The sequence below is a fragment of the Diceros bicornis genome, chromosome 22 (assembly GCF_020826845.1).
Source record: "Diceros bicornis minor isolate mBicDic1 chromosome 22, mDicBic1.mat.cur, whole genome shotgun sequence".
Classification (NCBI taxonomy): domain Eukaryota; kingdom Metazoa; phylum Chordata; class Mammalia; order Perissodactyla; family Rhinocerotidae; genus Diceros; species Diceros bicornis.
The window spans coordinates 11,160,835-11,183,489 of NC_080761.1; the positions used below are offsets into that span (position 1 = coordinate 11,160,835).

A 22,655-nucleotide genomic window follows, 5' to 3' on the forward strand; every position below is an offset into this window, starting at 1 on the left:
ATTAGTTTCCCATTCTTTATCTTTGTTGTTTTGCCTTAATATAGTAATTCCTTAAATTAGGTCTTCTGTTTTGCTGCTTAAGATATTGTCCACTAATCATATAGAGCAATGGTTCCTAACTAGGGTCGATTTTGCTCCCCAGGAGACATTTGGCAGTGTTGGGAGATATTTTTGATTGTCACAACTGGGGATGCTACTGGCATCTAATCAGTAGAAGACAGGGATACTGATAAAGATCCTAAAATACACAGGACAGTCTTCCACAAAAATAGCATCATCTGGTCCAGTGTCAGTAGTGCCATGTTGAAAAAACCCTGTTCTAGAGCATTGCTCCTGAAATATAAATCTGGTGGTGTGTAATACCTTCCTGGGCTTACATGTATCTCTTATTGGTTCCCTATCACCCCAGCACAGATTTCCAGGCTGGGGTGTGTATAGTCTGCAGAGCGCTCAGCATAATCTGCTGGTGTATGAGAAATGTATGCAGGAATCCTATTTATAATAACTTTACCTAAAAAAATAAGGCATTAATGTTCCTCCTTATATTAAGTAACAATATATGTGTATAAAATAGAAATAAATATAAATAAATCGGCATGAGAATAATTTTTTTTTTTTACTAATGATGTACGTCTCCTCAAAGCATAAGACAGAATTAGGGCCCCGTGATAGTCATCCTTTATAGCATTTTGTTTTAAATTCTGAACAGTAAACATAGTAAGACATAGTTTCCAAAGGTATTCTCCATGTCACTGACTCTGGACCCTCAAGTTGATTAGAAATGTGCTGTTACGGGTGTCAGTGTCGTTCAAGGACGTGACTGTGGAGTTCACCGGGAGGAGTGGTGGCAGGTGGACTCTGCACAGAGGACCCTGTACAGAGATGTGATGATGCTGGAGAGCTACAGCCACCTCGTCTCCGTGGTGAGCAGACCTTACCATGTGACTGCCTTTAGACTGCAAATTCTGTTTTTTCTTTTTTAACTGTTAATCACTTTTGTTGAGGTGTATTTAACAGAAAATAAAACTCAGCACTTTTCAGTGTACAAATGAGTGATTTTTCAAGAATGAAAAGTAGATGACCATAATCAAAATCATGATTTGGAATATTTCCATCATCCCAGAAAGATCCTTCTATCCTTTGCAGTGAGTCTCCTCCCTCTATCCCTACCTCTCAGACCCCTCAGAGCAATCACTGGTCTGCTTTCCATTGCAGTAGTTTTGCCTTTTCTTGACTTTCATGTCAATGGAATCATAATGTATATTCTCTCTTTTGTCTGGCTTCTTTCACTCAGCAGAATGCTTTTGAGACTAGTGCATGTGTCTGTATCACTACTTTATTCCTTCTGTCCTGAGTAGTGTTCCTTCGTGTGCATAAACCACAGTTTGTTATCTTTCAGTTGATGGACACATGGGTTTGTTCCGGTTGTGGTGGTCATGAATAAAGCAGCTGAGAACATTCACATACAAGTCTTTGTGTCTACATGTTTTCATTTCTCTTGTGTCAATACCTAGGAGAGGGTTTGCTGGGTCTTCTGATAAGTTTATATGTAACTGTATGAGAAGCTGCCAAATGTGTCCAAGCTGGCTCTACTGTTTTTCATGCCCATGAGCAATGCCTGAGAATTCTCATTGCTCTTTGGTTACCAACAGATGCTTTGGTAACTCTTAACTATTTTTAACCATTTTAGTTGGTATCTTCTATCTTATTGAGTTTTAATTTACATTTCCCTGGTGACTAACAGTCTTGAACTTCTTTTCATATGCTTTTTTTTTAACCATTTATAATCTCCTTCAATGAAGTGTCTGATCAAGTCTTTAGCCCATTTTTTGTTGAGTTTAGTTTGGTTTTTTTGATCTTATTGTTGAGTTGAAGAAGTTCACAACTTTATCAAATATATGTTTTGCAAACATTTTCTCCATCTCTGGCTTATCTTTTTAAGAAGAAAATGTTTTCAGATTGTTTTGGCTTTTACATATACTTTTTAAAAAACTTTTTATCTGACAGAATTATAGATTCATAGGAATTAGCACAGTTGTATTCTTCACAAGTTTCATGGTTATGTCTTACATAACCATAATATAGTCTCAACACCAGTAAACAGACATTGGTACCATTGTGTGAATAGCTGTGTGCCATTTTATCACATGTGGAGATTCATGTAACCACCACCACAATCAAGATACTGAACTATTCTATCACCACAAATGTTTCTCTCATGCTGCCTCTTTATAATATAATCATACCCGTCCCTCTCTCACACCTTCCCTGATCTTGCCCACTACTAATCTGCTCTTCATCTCTATAATTTTGCCATTTCAAGAATGTTATAGAAATGGAATCATAGAATATTTGATGTGAGATTGAGATTAATCCAAGTTGTAGTGTGTATCAATCGTTTATTTCTTTTATTACTACATAGTGTTCCACTGTGTGACTGTATCGTAGTTTGTTTAGCCATTCATCTATTGAAGGAGTTCTTGGTTGTTTCTGAGCTTAGGCTATTATAAATAAAGCTGCTATGAATGTTCATGTTCAAGTTTTTGTGTGAACATAAATTATTATTTTTCTGGGATAAATGCCCAGGAGTGTGACTGGGGTTGTATGGTCAGTATATGTCTTGTTCTTGAAGAAACTGCCAAACTATTTTCCAGAGTGGCAGTACCATTTTCCATTTCTACCAGCAGTGTATGAGAAATCCAGTTACTTCCTGTCCTTCCTAGTACTTGGTATTGTCACTATTTTTTGTATTTGTGGTTGTAATAGCTATATAGTGATATCTCCTCATGGTCTTAATTCGCATTTCCTTAATGGCTAGTGATGTTAAATATCTTCTCATATGTTCATATGCCATCTATATATCCTTAGTAAGATGTCTGTTCACGGCTGTTGTGAATTTTCTCCATCTTTATTGATACATAATGACAGATAAAAATTGTATACATTTAAGGTATACAACTTGATGTTTTGATATATGTATATATTGTGAATTCATTGCCACAATCAAGCTAATTAACATTTATCACCTGACATAGTTACCTTTTTTTCTTTGTGGTGAGAACACTTAAGATCTATCCTCTTGGCAAATTTCAAGAATACAATACAATATTGTTTACTGTAGTCACGTTGCTGTACATTAGATCTCCGTAACTTATTCATCTTGCATAACTGAACTTTGTACCCCTTGGCCAACGTCTCCCTACTTACCATCTCCCCAGCCCCTAGAAAACACCATTCTACTCTGTTTCTATGAGTTTGACTGTTTTAGATTCCACTGAGATCCCACAGTGTTTGTCTTTCTGTGTCTGGCTTATTTCACTTAACGTTAATGCCCTCAAGGTTAATGCCCTCAAGGTTTATCCGTGTTGGGGCAAATGTCATGATTTCCGTCCTTTTTTTGGCTGAATAATATTCCATTGTATGTATATATACCACATCTTCTCTAATCATTCATCCATCAGCGGACATGTAGAGTGATTGTATATCTTGGCTGTTGTGAATAATCCTGCAAGGAACATGAGAGTGCAGATATCTCTTTGAGATCCTGATTTCATTTCCTTTGGATATATACCTAGGAGTGGGATTGCTGGATCATAGGGTAGTTTTACTTTTAGTTTTTTTGAGAAACCTTCATGCTGTCTTCCAAATGGCTCTACCAATTTACATTCTCATCAACAGTGTAGAAGGGTTCTGTTTTCTCCACATCCTCACCAACACTTGTTGTCTTTTGTCTTTTTGATAATCACCCTTCTCTAACAGGTGTGAGGTGATAATACCTCATTGTGGTTTTAATTTGCGTTTCTGTGAGGATTAGTGATGTTGAGCACATTTTCATAAACTTGTTGACCATTTGGATGGCTTTTCAGAAATGTCAACTTAGGTCCTTTGCCCATTTTTTTATCTGGTTATTTGCTTTTGTGCTGTTGAGTTGTATGACTTGCTTATATATTTTGGCTATTTACCCCTTATAATTATTATTATAATTTGCAAAGATTTTCTCCCATTCCGTAAGTTGCCTTTTCACTCTGTAGATTGTTTCCTTTGCTGTCCAGAAGCGTTTTAGTTTGATGCAATCTCACTTGTTTATTTTTGCTTTTGTTGCCTGTGCTTTTGGTATCATATCTAAAAAACCAATGCCAAGACTGAAGTCACGGAACTTTTTCCCTATGTTTTCTTCTAGGAGTTGCCAAGGTCAGCAGTGCCTTCCTTACGGCTAAGCCTAATGCACACCTTTCCATCTTTGTCTCATTTTTCCTCACAGTAGCTGTGGATGATGATAACTTCCTCTTGGAGACAGTCTTTTTACTAAACTTTCATAACTCAGTAGTCTCGTGGTTTTCCTCCTGTGTATATTCAATTTTAGTAATTGTCTTGGATTTTACAAGGTGCCCAAAACTCAGCATTCCCAGACTGCACTTGCAATATTTCTCTGCAGATACTTTTCTCCATATGTCCTCTTTCAAAATGAATGCCTCCCATTTGCCTGGATGCTAAAGCTAAAGACTCAAGCAACATCTCTGAATCTTCCCTCTCCCTCAGTGCCCAGTCTCTCATCCCACCACCAGCCAGTCAATTGGTGCTCTTTATTACAGTCCCTAAATGGCTCTCAAATATTTCTACTTTTCTGCATCCTTTCTGAAACCACCCTAATCCAAGTAACCAACTAAATAACTGCATTATCTTAATGGCTTTGTCCCTCTGAGCCTCAATATCCTGGTTTGTAAAATCAGACAGTTAGAATGAACACCAGGTTTCTTCCTTTTCTATATTCTGTGATTTTAAGAATTTAAAACTGAGGAGAGGCTCAGGGTAAAATCAATTCCAGTGCTTTGGGAGACCATCTCACTTTCTCTATTTAAATTAACTCTTGGGGTGACTGAGAGTGTGCCTGATATCCTTCCGTAGTACTGCTATTAAGGACAATCTCAGGGTCTTCAAGACAACTTATAATAAGGCCCTTTCTCTTATAGGAATCTGCCTTATGCCACGTTTTGAGCTGTAGAAAATATTTTAAAATGAGATTCTAATGTTGGTAACAAATTTTTCTACTTTGTTTTGTTAATACATCTGAAAGCTCCTATTGAAAATGTCCCATGTGAAACAAAAAAGTCCCCTGGAAAGATCTGGTCCATCTTTGTTGACTGCCTCTTGAGTGTATATAAAAAAAACCTGGATAACAGGAAAATGTTGATGGAGATTGGGGGGAGAGGCAGTGATGAGGAGTTTGGTTGATTTTCAGCAGTAGTAAGGTCAAAATAAAAGCATTGTAAAAGGAGAGTAAAGAATTTAGGTCAGGGCTTTCTATGGAAAAAAAATTTAAAACCATAAGCAGATGGAAAAAGTGACACAATATGGCAGATTCCGCTAATGAGTTTAATAGGCAACCATTTTAATGGGAGAGATAATATATCGCAAAGTGAGGAGAAGTTGGGAACCTTCAGAGGGCAAGAGCCAGAAAAGTAAGCAGTCCCTTCCTGACCTGAGGATTCTTTTGGTTCTGAAGTGTTTTAGCCTAGCTGAGTGAAGACCTGTGGAAGATGTCATAGATCCTCTAAAAGGGGCATCTGTCAGCTGCAGAAAGATGTGCCGTCTCTCTCTAAAGCCCATTAGCAGATTGAAAGGGGGACCCTGCATTACTCTGATTAGGATTAATTTTCTAATTCCAGGGATGGTACTCTCTACAGGAGTCGACCTTCACACAAAAACACAGAAGTAACTTTACTGATGCCGCCTGTCTTCCCAGGACCCAGTGGGAAGGAAAAGGGAGGTTCTCTAGCAAAGAGGGTAGGTAAGGGTTGGAGTTTTCCAGCTCTCCAAGCCAGGTGCAGGTCCCATGAATGGGGGAGAAGTGTGATGCCATCTTTATGGTAGCCTGAGACCTTTGGAAAACTGGGTCCTTCTGATGTGGTTAGGGAAGACACAGTACTTCCAACAGCCGCTGCAGCAAGGCACCAGCAACATCACAGATGAGATGAGGAACCTGTTACCTCAGAGCCTCCCAGGGAGAGAGCATTTGGGCTCCTACCATTTATTGGGATAACTGGTTCCTGGCCCTTTGGAAAATGCCCAGAAATCCCAGGGCTAGGCTTCTCAGGAAAAGTAACTTGCCAGTCTCCTTAAAGTATGTAACTAAAAGCTATCTACACTTTTATATTTTACATATACTGTTGGGGCTTCATTTCAAACTGTTATATTGTAAAACTTTCAGAAAGCTTTAAATCCAAGGCAGTGGCTTTCAAACTCTCTTGACAGCAACTCAAAAAAATATGTGACATAATTTTTATATAAACCGGTATACACACATACATGCACAAAACTAATACAAAAGTTTTTTGAAACTTTACGTCCCCTTATTACATGTAATACACTCTAATGTTATCTATTCCATTTTGTTCCAGTGTTTTTTAAGTGCTTGTCACAACCCCTAGAATTATTTCATAGTCCATTCACAGATCAAGACCTGTAGTTTGAAAAACACTGTTCTGAAATTATGGGTTTCAGCTACAACTGTAGCTGGTAGACTCATGTTCAGATTTTTAAAAGACTCATTAAAATGCATCATCAAAAAGCAGTATTTGCTAAAGGAACCTCAGTCCCCATAAAGAGCACTGTCTTGGGGATTCCAGCCATATGTTACCGGATTAATAACCAGCCCTCCCTTTGTAGAACTGAGATGTGAGCTCAACGCTGAGTAAACGTAACATAAAATCAGAATAGAGTTGGAAAACGAGGACCATCTCCAAATGCAATATGTGTCCCTCTGGAAAACATAAAGCAGCCTACAGTGAGATGAGGGGAACAAAACAGAAAAACAATGGAGAAAAGGTCAAGCTTGCAACATCTATCTCCAAGCTTCACAAGGTGCACATGTACTTTCCAACCCTGGGAGACAGAGTGATGTTCGGCATGACTCCACTAATCATGTGGCCTTGAGTATCTCAGCAGACATCAGGTAAGTCATTTAAAAGGATAAATGCAAATTAAATTAGTTCGCCCTTATTATGCAAAAATGGTAAATTCAAATAAGGTAATTCACTTCTATTTCAATTTAAAAATTTTTCAATCACATAGCATCTCAAATCAAAGCAAATGGGTATGTTATCAATTTAACTCTTAAATTTAAATACATAAACGTGAGCTGATTTAAAATTCTTATTTGATGTGCACTTGTTAACATTTGCACTAGAGTAGGGAACCACATTCAAGACATGAAACATGGTCGTGTCCTTGAAAACCAAAGAAGGTCGTCATGAAAGTGCCTTTGTGAGAACCTAGCAACAGAGTGAGTCCCCAAAATCTTTTAAGCTATTCTGCAGGAAAAGTGAGGTAGATCACACTAGTAAAGCCAACAATAGGGAAGCTTATGAAATATTTATCAAGGAAAATATTTGATAAATAATAAAAATATTCAGTTTTAGGAAGCAGTAAGATAAGCTTCCACATGGTTGCACTTATGAGCACAGGATTTTCATAGGAAAGAAAGAAATGGAAATTTGTTGAATATCTGTGTTTTGTCGGGCATCACTAAATACTTACAAATACATTATAACATTGGAAACTAGGTCACACAGTGATAAATGACAGAACTAGGATTTAAACTCCATCTTCTGATTACACATCAGTTATGTTTTTCACATTGATAATCATTTTGTCCTGAACCAGTACTCAAAATATGATAATGTACCAGTACTTAAAATATTTGCTTAAGCGTTTCTTAGGATTTCTGATCAAGGTCAGTTCAGATTGTAGTTTCAAGGCTAATGAGTAATAAAGTGATCTTTAAAAGAAAAGAAATACATAAAAATTATACTTGTATTCCGAGTGGCATATGAATCTCTCAGACATTTGATAAAGTATTCTTTTTGTCTCATGTAGGGATGAAAGAAGTTATCTCTTGTTATAATAACAGACCACACCAAAGTGCAGTACCTTAAGACAGTAATTTATTCTTGTCTCTTATTCTGTGGATTGGCTGTGGTTGGCTGGGCAGTTCTTGCTTGGGGTCTCCTAGGAAGTGCAGTTACATGTCAGCTGGGACTGCAATCATCTATAGGCCCAACCGGGCTGGACGTCAAGATGGTTCACTCCTAGGATGGCAGGGGATGCTGGCTATTATCTTACTTGGGGCTGCCAACTGGAGGGCCTACATGTGGCCTCTCCATGTGACTTGGGCTTCTCTCAAAGTGATGGCTGGGTTCCAAAAGAAAGCATCCTAAGAGGAAATGTTCCAAAAGACCCAGGATTCTTACAGCCTAGCCTCAGAAGTCCCAGAAAGTCACTTCCACGGCATCCTATTGGTTCAGCCAGTTGTTGAGGCCTAGAGGGAGGGGAGTAGACTCCACCTTTTGATATGAGAACCAAAATGACATAAAGGGAGGGAAGGAGACTGCCCATCTCACCTTAGTTTTTAGCCTCCCATTCTGGCATTTCTACTTTACCCAACTGAGTGAGAAGGGGAAATATATAATACAATTACAGTAACACAAATTATTGTGAGGTATTTTCTCTGTCTCTTTGGCTCTGTCTTTTTCTCTGGAAACACAGCACTTCTTTCTTTCTTTTTTTTTTTTTTTTTGTGAGAAAGATCGGCCCTGAGCTAACATCTGCCAATCTTCCTCTTTTTTTGCTGAGGAAGACTGGCCCTGGGCTAACGTCCATGCCCATCTTCCTCCACTTTATGTGGGAGGCTGCCACAGCATGGCTTGACAAGTGGTGCTTCAATGCGTACCCGGGATCCAAACCGGCGAACCCTGGGCTGCCGCAGCGGAGCATGCGCACTTAACCACTTGCACAACCGTGCTGGCCCAACATAGCACTTCTTGAATGAATGAATGAATGAAAGTCTTGTTCTCTCCCTTTCTCATTCTACTTTTTTTCCCTCATTACCTTTCTTCTCTTTTCTTTCCTTCTTTCTAACTGAAGATAAAAGGTTCAAAAAAAATTTTTTTTAAAGCAGCAACATATTCTAATCAGTTAGTAAACCTTGTGGTTAGTTTCTACCCACATCTCCCATTTGATATCTGCTTGACTGATTCAGTCATCATCCTATTGGGGAGGTAATAAGAGAATTTTTTTAAATGTAGGCAAAGGAAAGAGAGGGAAAAATGGAAAAGAAAAAGTAGATTATCAAGGGAAGAAGGAAAATATAAATGGGAAGGGAAATGAATCAGGAAGACTGAATAGTATTAAACCTAAGTGGCTGACAAGACAAAGGGAAAGAAGCCGAATTCAATGCTGCATCCATCCTTCCTTCCTTTCCAATCCATTGCCACCATCACCAGCCCAGTATAACCTTCTTTCTTAATTATTGAATTATTGCTTAATTATCTGAATTATTGCTATGTCCTCTTACCTAATCTCCCTGCCTAGGGCGTTTATCCTCTTAGAAACCTTCAAAAACTCCATTTTCCTAATGGTGCTACCAATTAAAAAAAAAAAGAAACACTAAATGATTGCTGAAGGATAAAGTCCAATATAAGCATTTTAGGGATTTCCTTAATCTGACCTAACCTTCCTTGCCCATCTTTTTTCTCAAGTCTCCCCTGTGTGAAACTATTGACTCAGCCAGGGCATTCTACTCACTGTATCCAAATACACAGAAAAATGAGACTAGATCTCACTATTTATTACGTCATGAAAAATATGAAACATGAATCAAGGAAAATAATTAATGAACAAAAATATTAGGTTTCACAAAGCAATGTGGCAATGTAAGCTTATAATTACAGCACTTATGATCCAGATCACTTCTCATGAATACAGCCTTCTCCTTTTTGTCTTCTGTCCTTTGCTCTAACGGATCCTACACCAGCAGCTTTCCCTGCTGCTCTCTGCATTCCCAAATCCTATCTCACTGGAACCCACAAGAAGACCTCTTTTTTATGGAAACTGACATTAGCTGGTTAATTTGGAGGAAGTGTGATTAGCAGGATTATTCTGGACTCGAAGTACCTTGTTAACACTACACCATCTGATTGGCTTCTCTGTGGAGACCAAGTTGCCCCAGTTCCATTTCAGTTTTTATTCTAATAGATTTGTTCACTATACAGTAGTTTAAAGGACCATTTCACCCCAGTTTGGTAGATGCATCCAATCAGCATCCAATCATTTGTACAACTTTGATTTGCAGTAATTACAAACAGTAATTAGAGAAACAGTTAAAAACACCATTGCTAATATAACTCTTTGGGAGCCTGATATAAATGGGATTTTTGAAAAATAGGATATTTGGGGGCCGGCCTGGTGGTGTACTGGTTAAGTTCGCGCGCTCCGCTTCTGCCGGCCCGGGGTTTGCAGGTTGGGATCCCGGGTGCAGACCTATGTACCACTCATCAAGCCACACTGTGGCAGGCATCCCGCATAAAGTAGAGGAAGATGGGCACGGATGTTAGCCCAGGGCCAATCTTCCTCAGCAAAAAGAGGAGGATTGGTGACAGGTGTTAGCTCAGGGCTACTCTTCCTCACACACACACAAAAAATAGGATATTTGAAGATAATGATGGGTGTAGTCCATGAACAAACAGATTTTGTGGTGAGAGAAGTTTATTGTCAGGTATAATTAAAGCTGTAGATAGCATTTTGAAAGCACAGACTTTAGGGGGCAGGGCAAGAGACTTTTTGAAGCAAAATACAAGTTAGGAATAATTACAGTGGTGATTGTGGAATGTTAACATCCATTTCACCATGATGAGCTCAGTCTCCTGCAAAGTTCCATTGAGTCCAGGAAATCATTAGTATAAGACCAAAGGCAGTTTTGGGAAGAATACCCTTGAAGTATTTAGGAGTGGAGTGACTAGCAGATCATCAAACATAAAAGTGGACTAAAGAATGTTTCGATCACCAATAGAAATTGTACACTTCAAAATAACTTATTAAAAAACTAGTTTTCTTTTTTATGTCCAATGTTGAATGTGCATGCAGTTGTTTTTGTCTTTTTTAATCTATTTTCATTTCAAAACTGGGTAAAACTAAACTTTTTAGAGGAGTTTATAAAGGCGGTAAAATTATAACAAAAAGTAAAAGATTATCAGACGGAGAGTGGAGGCTTCTAGGGCAATATCAACGTTGTGTGACTTGACATGGGTGGTGGGTCTATGGGTGATCACTCCGTTCTCCTCATTTTATGTTTTATGCATTTTGCTGTTTATTAATAAGTTATGTACAAAATCCACTGATAGTAATGCGGTGTTTATCTTCGACAGTTCGTTATCCCATGGGCATGTGTTATGCCATAACCAGGGCTTTGCTCACATTCCCTTTTGCCCACATGAAGCGGTTGTGCATTAAGAGATGACTTCTTGGGGCCAGCCCCGGTGGCCTAGTTGTTAAGTTTGGCACACTCTGCTTTGGCGGCCAGGGTTCAGTTCCCAGGTGCAGACTTACACCTCTCCTCAGTGGCTGTGCTGTGGCAGTGGCCCACATAAAAGAAGAAAAAGGGGAAGGTTGGCAACAGATGTTAGCTCAGGACGAATCTTCTTCACCAAAAAAAAAGAGATGACTGCTTGTTTTCTAGAAGAAATAGTGAACCTGGTCTGGCCCTCGGTGATATTTCAGAACAGTCCTTTTGTGAATGGGCATGAGAAGATGTCTTTCTTCAGCCCAGGATGACATCTTACACTTTGTATTATTTATAGTACCTGATGCAGTGCTACACAACTAGTGTGCATTCATTCATTCATTTGACAGATATTTATTGACTTACCTACCAGCTGACTCTCTGGGAAGCCAGAGCAGTTTGCCAACTAATATGGTTAAATGGCATTTGATAAGTGCTATAAAGACACTAGCGATTCAGCAGGTTCTCCCTGCTATCAGATTTATTTTGGCTAATGGATATCACTTACTCTCACTCCCGTTTAAGTCTTATAAGGGAATGCTAGAAGAGGATTGACCAGTTAGAAGGTGGAGACTTAGTAAAAATTCAAAGAGCCAGACAGGAGGGAATGAAAGCAGCACAGGAAGAAGGAGGCAGAGACTGGACAGCCAACAAGGCCTCAGTGCCCTGCACAGTTTAAGTTGAGCCAGAGATTCTTCCTGTTTCCTTGCTTGCTCTTTGCTTGCTCCTTCCTCTTGCCCATGCCCCCGCCTGAAGGAGGTAAGCCCAGCGTGGATGCCGCTGAGTCGGGTCAAGGCCGGGAAGGGTCCTGCGATCAAAACTCGGCTGAGTAGGGTCAAAACTTGTGAGCAGCAGAAGTAGAAAGAGCCAGAAGAGAAACCTAACCCATTTTCGAAGGAGTGCCAGAGGTGAAAAGCAGGAAAGCCAGAATACTCATCAAGTCTAAAGGGGGAGCACAGAGCCAGAAGCTGGGAGGAGAGGGGAGTCAAGAAAGTCAATGCCAGGTAAAAACAGAATTAGAGACTTGATAAAAAAACAAGGCAAAGTGAAATGAAGAGTCCAAGACAATAATTGGGAACATTCCTTGGGGTTTGATACTGCATTTCATTGAGTATGGTTAGCTTAATTTAAAAGCATAGGCTCTGAGCAGGTACCTTCCCTCCTTTGACTTTATCTTCCACCTGACTAACAGTCCACTATCCCCAAGGCATTAAAAACACTTACTAAACAAGATGTAGCATCCCTTTAGGCAGTCATGCTAATGAACCAGCTTAATCCAGACTGATTTGGCATTGATGATGACCACATCTCCTGAGGACAGTTCTCTCTAGATACCTCCTTTGACCATTTTGGGAAACAAAACACTTGAATAAATGGTCTACTTAAATAAATGGTTCCGGTCTGAGCAGCCTGAGACATTGGCAGATGGAAATGCTTCACTTACCAGCGGGAAATTCACTGAGCACTTAACCGTGTGCCTTGCAGCATGCTCACCCAAAGGACTTTAATATGATCTCCCCGTGAATTTAACAATTTAGTTACTCCATTTGGTTAAAATCAGTTAGATTTTTTGGAGGATCTTGATCCTCCCCCACCCAATTTAAACCATAATTTCCTAAAGACTAGGATTATCTTGCCATATTCTTTTTAACCCCTGTCATTTCTAGTCAACTCTTCCCATGAGCCTTTGTGTTTTCTGAGAGGGACAGTGTCTAGTAACTGGAGATCCGCAGAGATCATGGACTTGGGACCTCGTGGAAAGCACAGAACGGGTCACCCTTGGAGAGCTCAGGTGGAATAGGCAGAACCCTACCTGTTGATATTCCACCTTTCCTTCTCCTCTTGGCTCTGCCCTGATGCTGAGAACAAAAAGAAAAGAATGAGGGCCTGGGGCTCATTTCTCTCCCTTCTCTGAACTCTAGGAAACTCACATATCCATTATCCAAGAATCACATGACTCTCTATTTTAATTAATAGGACTTTGTGTTCCTTCTTTTAATTAATTTTTAAAGGTGATAAAATATTTTCAATTTTTCTTTCTTTGAAAAATTCAAAGAAAGATTTTTGTCTATGAGGTCCACATTTGATATTCTCAGTCCTAAGTCCCCAGCTCAAAGAGGGCTAGAGTCTGAGGCCAACAGTCACTTCTGTGCTCCCTCTGATAGGAACCTCTTTTTGGGAGAGAGCTTGGGCTCCAGCCCCTGCTCAGAGGCTCTCAGAGGCTCAGTCCTGCTCTCCTGATCTACCCAACATGAAGGGAGGCTTGGTAGAGTGATGCCTGAGATGGGAATGTGATCCATGCCAAAGTGCTAGGAACTCTCTTCTGCAGAGATTCCAAACTCTCTAAATAAGCCAATCCAGGGCTGTGAAATCAGTGTTTGGGGTTTTATTCCAGAATCCTCCACCACATCCAGATGGTCTGTGAGCTTCAATTGGAAACCTTAGTCTTCCCTGAACCTCTAGTTCTGCCCGTTCTCTTTCCCTAAAAGAATGATATTCTATCCTCTCCTTAGACTTCCTATTTTAGGTGTCTCTGACCCAAGCAAACTCATTTAGAAATGTGGGAAGAGAAATAGGAAAGTAAATAATCATTCTTTGAGGGGTGACTTTTGGTTTTAGCTTCAACATCTAAAGAGCTTTGGAGTCATCACTCCAATCTTTAGAAGAAGCAAGAAGCTGAACAAACTGAAAATCAATGACTTTTCTTGGAGCTGTCAGAGAATTGAGGTCACAGGGCAAACCGGTACCCAAAATCTTCAGAGAAGGTGAGTGCAGAGAATCGCAGTCAAGATCAGCTTACCTGGAGCAGAAACGCTGGAGTCGTTAAACTGATAGAAACACTTAAAAAGACACTTTGACAAATCCTGCAGGATGCCTGTGGGTTAGCATGAGAGTGAGAAACTCCTGGGATCACTATCTTAGTGGGGTTCCCACATTATTCATGGGTTTTATCTCCAGGAACCCCACCAGGTTCTCACAGTCAAGAGCCATAAAGAAACTCGGATGTTTCTGGTGGAGGAGGATAGACGTGGTGAGAAAGGTAGCCATTTTGAAAACATATTGAAATATCCCCTGAGTATTCTCCATAACAGAAGCCTACTTAGCAGGGGAAAAGACTACCAAGCCTTATCTCACATGGGAGAAGGGAAATTGCCCAACTACAGCCCCCTCCAGCCTTCCTGTCTCATCTAAAGAGTGAAAAGAAAAAAAATAGAAACACTTGTGAACATGACAACTCAGGGACAGGGGCCTACTAAAAGACTGAGATTTAATCATGTACTCTTCCCCAACACCTTACCACCACATCCACAGGAGTCCAGTATAGTCATACTGGGATCATAGCTGAAGGAGCTGCAAGGCATAGGCTCTATTTAAGGAGGAGATTTCGGGAAACCTAAAGATACCAGGGCAGCCAAAATCAAGGACACTAGAGAAAATTGAAGCCTCTGACATCTATGGCTACAGTAAATATTAAATGCAGCCCAACACCTAGGCAAATTAACATAAAACTTCACACTAAAGGTCTGTTAACATGAAACTTCACACTAAAGGTCTGTTTACTTCAGTTTCTATTACTCAACACATCATGCCTGCTTTCAACAAAAAATTACAAGGCATGCTAAAAGGCAAGAAAAAGCTGTCTGAAGAGACAAAGCAAGCACCAGGTGTACATTTAGATGTGACACTGATTTTGGAATTATCATATGTTGAATCTAAAATAACCATGATTAATATATTAAGAGTTCTAATGGAAAAAGTAGACAACACACTAGAACAGATGAGGAGCATGAGCAGAGAGAGGGAAACTCTTAAGAATGAATCAAAAGGAAATGTTAGAAACCAAAATTATTGTAAGAAAGATGAAGAATCCCTTTGATTGGCTCATCTGTAGGTTGCATATGGCCAATAAAAGGATATATGATTTTGAGTATATGTCACTAGAAACTTTGCAAACTGAAATGTGAAGAGGAAAGGAATTGTTAAAAAATTTTAAAACCCAGAATATCCAAGACCTATGAGACAGTTTCAAAATGTGTAACATGTGCAATTGCAATACCAGGAGATAAAAGAGAGAGTGGAAGAAATATTTGAAGTAATGGCCAAGAATTTTCCAAAATTAATGACAGATTAACCGTAGATTGTGAAAGCTGAGAAAAAAACAAGCAAGATAAATACTAAAAAACTCTATACCTGGACATATCATATTCAAACTGTAGGAAACCGAAAGATGAAATCTTGAAAGAATCCAAAGGAAAAGAAACACCCTACATCTATAGGAACAAGGATAAGAATGGTGGGCTTCTCATCATAAACCATGCAGGAGTGAAGAGAGTGGAACGAAATATTTAGTGTTGAAAGGGGGAAAAAAACACCAATGTAGAATTTTATATCTAGTGAAATTATCCTTCAAAAGTGAAGGAGAGGGGCAACCCAGTGGCATAGTGGTTAAGTTCACACGCTCTGCTTTGGCGGCCCGAGATTTGCAGGTTTGGATCTCGGGCATGGACCTATGCACTTCTTGTCAAGCCATGCTGTGGCAGGCGTCCCACATATAAAGTAGAGGAAGATGGGCACAGATGTTAGCCCAGAGCCAATCTTCCTCAGCAAAAAGAGGAGGATTGGCAACACATGTTACCTCAGGGCTAATCTTCCTCACAAAAAATGAAGGAGAGATAAAAGCTTTCTCAGACAAACAAAAACTGAGGGAATTCATCAGCCGCAACCTGCCCAACAGTAAATGTTTAAAAAAATCCTTCAGGGAGAAGGAAAGTAATAACTCAGATCTACATAAAGGAAAAGAAGAAAAGGAGTAAATGAAAGTAAAATAAAAGCTTTATTTTTCTTATTCTCAATTGACCTAATAATAATAATAATAATGATAATGTATTAGGTGATTATAGTATATGCATAAGTGAAATGAATGAAATCAATGTTACAAGGGACTTAGATTAGTTGTAAATGTATGTTAACAAACTCTAGGGCAACCACTAATATATTTTTTTAAAGAAGAATAATCCATATGCTAAGAGAAGAGAGAAAATGGAATCATATAAAATGCTTGTTTAAAACCAGAAAATGCAGAAAAAGCGGGGAAGGAAAAAGAATAGGTAAAATGAATAGTGAACAGTTACAGACATTGTAGATAGTAATCCAAGTATATTTAAAAAAATCACTAAATGTAAATGGTCTAAATTCACTAATTAAAAGACAGAGACTGTCAGAGTGGTTAAAAAAACAAGATTCAATTATATGTTGTCTACAAAACACCCACTTTAAATATAAAAATACAGATAGAGTAAAAGTAAAGGGACAGAGAAAAATGTACCATGCTAACACTAACCAAAAGAAAACAGGAGTAACTATATTAATTTTAGACAAGGTGGACTTCAGAACAAGGAAAATTATTAGGGATAAAGAGGAGGATTACATAACAACAAATAGGTCAGTGCTCCAAGAAGATACACAATCCTTCACATGTATACATCTAACAACAGAGTGTCAAAATATGTGAGGCAGAAACAGGTAGAACTGCAGGGAGTAATAGATGAATCCACTGTTATTGTTGACTTCAACACCCCTCTATCAGAAATGGACAGATTCAGCAAGCAGAAAATCAGTATGGATATAGTTGACCTGAACAACACCATCAATCAACTTGATCTAATTGACATTTGTAGAATACTTCATCCAAAAACAGAATACACATTCTCTCAAACTCACATGGAACATTCACCAAGATAGACCACATCCTGGGACCAAAAACACACTTTAACAAATATAAAATAGAAATTGTACAAAGTATGTTTTCAGACCATAATGGAATTAAACTAGAAATTAATTACAGAAAGATAGTTGGAAATTCCAAAATGTTTGGAGATGAAACAATACACTGCCAACACATGGGTCAAGGAAAAAGTCTCAAGAGAAAAAACATATTTTAAATTAAATGAATATTAGAATACAACTTATCAAAATTTGTGAGATGCAGCAAAAGCAGTACTTGGAAGGAATTGATAGCATTGAACACACCTATTTGAAAAGATTTAGTATCTCTGAGGGACTCAGGTTTACTTACCTTGTTGATGTGTCTCTGTTTGCAAAATATTGGCAAACATGGATTCCTCTTTAGGTAGCAATAGCAACAGGAGAAGGAGCACCATCCCACCCAGGAAGGCAAGGATGGGAATACCTAGGAAGGTGAGCTGGAGCTCAACCATGGGGCAGTAAGGCTCCTCAGACAAAGAGGATGGTCCACATCATCAGAAGTGCATTGCTGCCTCAGGCAGCTGGACATTAAGAGTACATTCTAGACTAGAGTTCCAGGCCCACATCACAGAGCTTTACCACAGACAGTAAAGGTTCTTGAGGGGAGGGGAGGGGACGACACAGGAGAGATTAACCTACAACCCTTCCCTCACCATCCAGCCCAGCAGATCTGTCCAGCCCTTTAGATACCTCCAACCCATCTTCCAACTCCACCCATTCACCATACCATGTTATTTACCATATATTGGTGAGATTTTCTGTTGATTCCACCTGTTACCCAGATATTACCTGAGACCCTTTCACTGCTTGGTGATCTCCCTTTGGACCCCACATCATCTTTGAAAGTCTGCTATGCGCAGGGATTTACACCCCCAAGATCTACTCTGGCCTCAACTACAGCTTCCTCTCATACATAATGTGTTTTTACCTGTATGAAACCAGAAATATACTCAGCAGCAGCCCCAACCCCCACATCTCCTCAAAAGAATCCACTTTCACAAAAAAGATGAGAGAGCAGAGTAGCCTGTACCCACGAACAGAAAGCATGAGAAAGAGGGAGACAAGGGCATGGCACACCCATGGACCCATGGCAAACAACTTAAAAATCTTTAGTGATTCTTGTTTTCCCAAAATCCCTCTTAGGCTGTTCAGCCCCTAATGTTCTCAAATCTAGCCCCCTCCACCAATACGGTGTCTCACCCTGCTGCTCTCTCTTTCTTCTCTCTGCCAAATCCCCTCTCTTCCTGCAACATTTTTAATTTTTCCTTAATTTTACAGAGCAGTTGTGCTGGACTACAACCCACAGGACCAAACTCATCTTGATTTAGGGAGTGGGCTTCTCTTTAGCATAACTTCTGATGAGCACAACTGTAATTATATTTAGCAGCCCTTTTTGTTTTTTTGAATCACACCTATGGTTACTTCTTCCAAGGAAAGTTTTTATGATTTTTTTCCCCTTCTACTTTCTATCTTTTAACCTAAATTCCTATTAGCATCTCTGTACCTTGTTAAACAAGAATGTCATTTTTGTTGATGGTGTATATGTATTTATTTCATCTCTCATGCTGGCTGGTCATTTAATAGTTGTAACCCTTAAAGCTTCATTATTTAGTGGTTAACTGCTGAAATGAACCCCTGTGTCATTTCCTCCCTTTGCCTGTCTGCATTCCTTCACTGAGTCTGATGAGTCAGTCTGGGCCATAGATGCCCAATCCTTTCCCTCCCATGTGAGATGTTTTTTTTCCCTGTCTTCTTTCTTTTCCTGTCTTCTCCTGCATCCACAGCTTCACCATCGTCTCCACCCAAAAGGAAGGGATGCTTCAAGCCCACCCCTCTCACGTGCCCTCCCTCGACTGCAGGAGATGTCTCTGTTCAGAAAAATCCCTCCATATATCTTTACTTCTCTGGTGGTGGTTTTTTATAGCGAGTCTGGTCCTGACTGCCCATAAGGTCCCCAGGACATACAATTGTGAAAAGTCTGAGCAAGATAAACTCCACCAAAAAAATTTCCAGGTGAGTGGGGGTTATAAGAATGGTACATTGAACATATTCTTCAAAAGTGGCCTTGTCACAAAAAGAAAGGCTGAGAAACTGATCTAGATTAAAGGAGACAACTTGTGAAGACACAAGACAACTAAATGCAGTATTGTTATTCTAGACTGAATCTTGTAAAGGAGGCTTAAAAAAAGCCACAAAGGACATTAATAAATTGACAAAAATGGAATATGAATGGGAGATCAGTTAAAAGTTTTATGCCAATGTTAAATTTACTGAAGAGGATAACTGTACTGTATGTTAGAGAATATTCTTTTTTCAAGAAACACACAAATATTCAAGGAGGAAGTATATGATGCATAAAATGTATTCTCAAGTATTCAGGAATGTATGCATAGTTTTCATTTGTGTGTGTTCATATAGAGAGAGAAAGGGGAAGGAGAAAAGGAGACAGAACAGAGAGACAGGAAAAAGATCGCAAATGGCTTGAAATATTAACAGGTATGTCTGGATAAGGGGTGTGTGGTTGTTTACTATCCATGCAACTTTTCCACAGGTTTATTTCCGAACAGATAGATTTTAGAAATGGACCATTGACTGTTGTCCTGAATTTTACCTAACCTTTGAGATTTCTGGCTTTAATTCCCACAGCTGCCACCACTACCTTACCCAGACCTCAGAAGTGTGCAATGCCAACTTTAAAACAGTTGTCTCAGGTTCTGTCCCAGGCAAGAAACCAGGGGTCCTCTTTGCACATTTGAAGCATGCTAACATTTCAACAGGGCTTTACAAAATACTGGAAAAGAGCATCCCCCTCCCAAAAAAAAAGATTTTTAAAAATTATTCACAATATAAAACGAAACAAAAGAACAAAAAATTCAACATGTTTACAGCATGAAACCCTTAATTTCTTTCTTATCTGGTGCCACCGGTTGTCGTCTTCTGCAGTTTTGAGGTGTGAATTGGCTTCCCGGCACTTCGTCTGCTCTGCTAGTCGGTTACCACTCCTCCAACAGGATTTCCATCTTCCAAAAATGTGTTGACATCCTTTGTCCTGTCCTCTCCTTGTCATCCTCAAGCACTTATTCTTTTTAAATCCTTTCCTTGTTTTAACAGCTGTACTGAAATACAGCTCACATACCATACAATTGACCCACTTAAAAGTATATAATTCCATGATCTTTAGTGTACTCACAGACATGTATAACTGTCACCACAGTCAATTTTAAAACATTTTCATGACTTCAAAAAGGAAACCTCATAAACTTTAGCTATCATCTCCCTCCCTCCTCATCACCCCATCTGTAAGCAACCTAAGCAGCTAATCTGCTTTCCGTCTCTAGATTTCCCTATTCTGGACATTTCATATGAATGGAATCTTATGTGGTTATTTCTGACTGGCCTCTTTCACTTAGCATGGTTCATCCATGTTGTAGCCTGTATCAGTGCTTTTTATTGCCAAAAAAGATTACATTTTGTGGATATACCACATTTTATTTACTCATTCATCAGTTGATGGACATTTAGGCTATTTCCACCATTTGACTATTATGAATAATACTGCTGTGAACATTTGTGTATAAGTTTTCGTGTGGACATATGTTTTCATTTCTCTTGAATATATACCTAGAAGTGGAATTTCTGTGTCATATGGTAACTCTCTGTTTAATTGAGGAACTGCCAGACTGTTTTCCAAAATAGCTGCACCATTTTTCACTCCCACCAGCAGCATATGAGGGTTCCAATTTCTCTATATTCTCACCAGTACTTGTTATTGTGTGACTTTTTGATTCTAGCCATCGTTGTGTGTATGAAGTGCTATCTCATAGTGGTTTTGATTTGCATTTCCCTGATGACTAATGATGTTGAGCATCTTTTCATCTGATCGTTTACTTTTAATGGCATTTGGGGAAGGAGAGGAAATAAACAAGTGTGTTTGATCTTCTGTATTTAACTCGAAACACAATAGCTCACTGTAAATGTATGACAAGAAAAGATTTTCTTCTAAATATTTGAAAACACTTACATAGTGATGTCAAGTCCTTATCAACATGTACGGTTTTCTACTTCTATACTCTTTGCTTGCTGTGGTTACTGTGTGATTAAGGGACTGCAACACTGCACTGCATTTGCTCAGTAAGGTTACTTTCTGTGTGGGGTTGAGGGAGGAATCCACTCAGATGACTCCTCAGGCTTGACTACAGGGCAGAGCAGAACTGATGGCCGAAGCCTCTAAAGCTCAATGCTTTTCATCACTGATGCTGTGTCCATCTGCTGTGGATCAGTGTGCTCCACAGGTGGTAAATATCAAAGAAGTGTGAGAGCTGTGACAGGGGCACAAAGCATACGTCTGGGAGACGGATGGCAGGATGATCCAATGGGCTTTTGCCCTTTAACCATAGTGTGGGAGATGGGCCGTATCACATGTGCTAGATGATAACTGTGAAAGCTGAGTGAGGGGTACGTGGGAAGTCACACTGCTCTTGTGCATGTTTAAACGTTTCTGTGATAGACAGCTTAAAAAAATAAAAGAAGTTGGAAGCCTCATAAGGAGAGGGAGGGGATGAGAGGATGCCCGGCAAGGGGGGCTCAGTCCATCAAGATGAGGGTTTAGGTCTCTCAATAAGGACTTTTCAGGAAGTGTAATTCCTTTGAGGTTAGGAAGAAAACTTGTTTTCATATAACAAGAAACAAGAAGGAAAAGAGGAACAGGAAAGTGTTTTTGTGAAGGTTTTTTGATGGAAAGTTCCTATCTCATGGCTTCTAGCTCCTCTGTGAACAGTGGTCAAACAGATCTGCTTAGCAAGTGGAAATGGCCTAAGTTTGAGGAAAGTGAAGGAGATTTGAAATAAATGAGTAGCATCAGAGGGGGAATGGACTAAGGAAACAGTGACCTAAACTCCATTTGTTTTGTTCACATGTTAGTAAGCATGGGGTAATTATTTGTGGAATGAATGAGTGATTTCCAGGTAGTGCTGGGGCTGAATTTATCGTGGCACCAGTAGGACTCAATTGTGAGATTTAATTCAATAGTGATCAGTTACTTATAGGAAGGCATTCCTGGAAAAGGCAGAGAGATGGGATTTTGCCAGACAGGAAGGATTAAAGGGGATTGGATGGGGCCAGTTTGTAGTGGAGCTTTTTAAATGTTGGTTACCTGATCGACCATCAAGTCTACCTTGGAGAGGGGGGAAATGAAGACTAGAGCTTGGTGGATAGACGAGGAGTAATTGGAAAAATGAATGGCCTGGAGTTGAAAAATTAACAAGGGGCATATAAACCAGAAGAATCAGGGATGAGGCCAGAGGGTGGAATGTCAGCCTGTATTAGTCCGGATGGCAGAAGCGATCCTGTTGATAAGTTCTGGAGTGTGGCAGTGACTGCACTGGAGTGGAAGTAAAGGACCCTAAGACGAGATGATGTAGGGACTGAGAGGCTGGGCTATTGGCTGGTCATCCACATGAATGTTAGAGCCTCCACGGCCTCCTCACCTCCTTGGATTCCCTGCCCTGGGCCCCATCCCACCTTTTGTCCCTCCCAGGGCCTCCACAGCATCTGT

At 39.6% G+C, this 22,655-nt stretch overlaps 1 long non-coding RNA gene across 2 annotated transcripts in view; it reads left to right on the forward strand.

The window, feature by feature from the left end:
* Positions 1–22,655, forward strand: part of LOC131419963 (uncharacterized) — a 43,232-nt gene that overhangs the window by 4,329 nt on the left and 16,248 nt on the right. For both annotated transcript variants that reach the window (XR_009223410.1, XR_009223409.1), the window contains exons 3-4: positions 814–923; positions 5,667–6,952. This is a non-coding gene — a long non-coding RNA (uncharacterized LOC131419963). The remainder of the gene's footprint in view (positions 1–813; positions 924–5,666; positions 6,953–22,655) is intronic.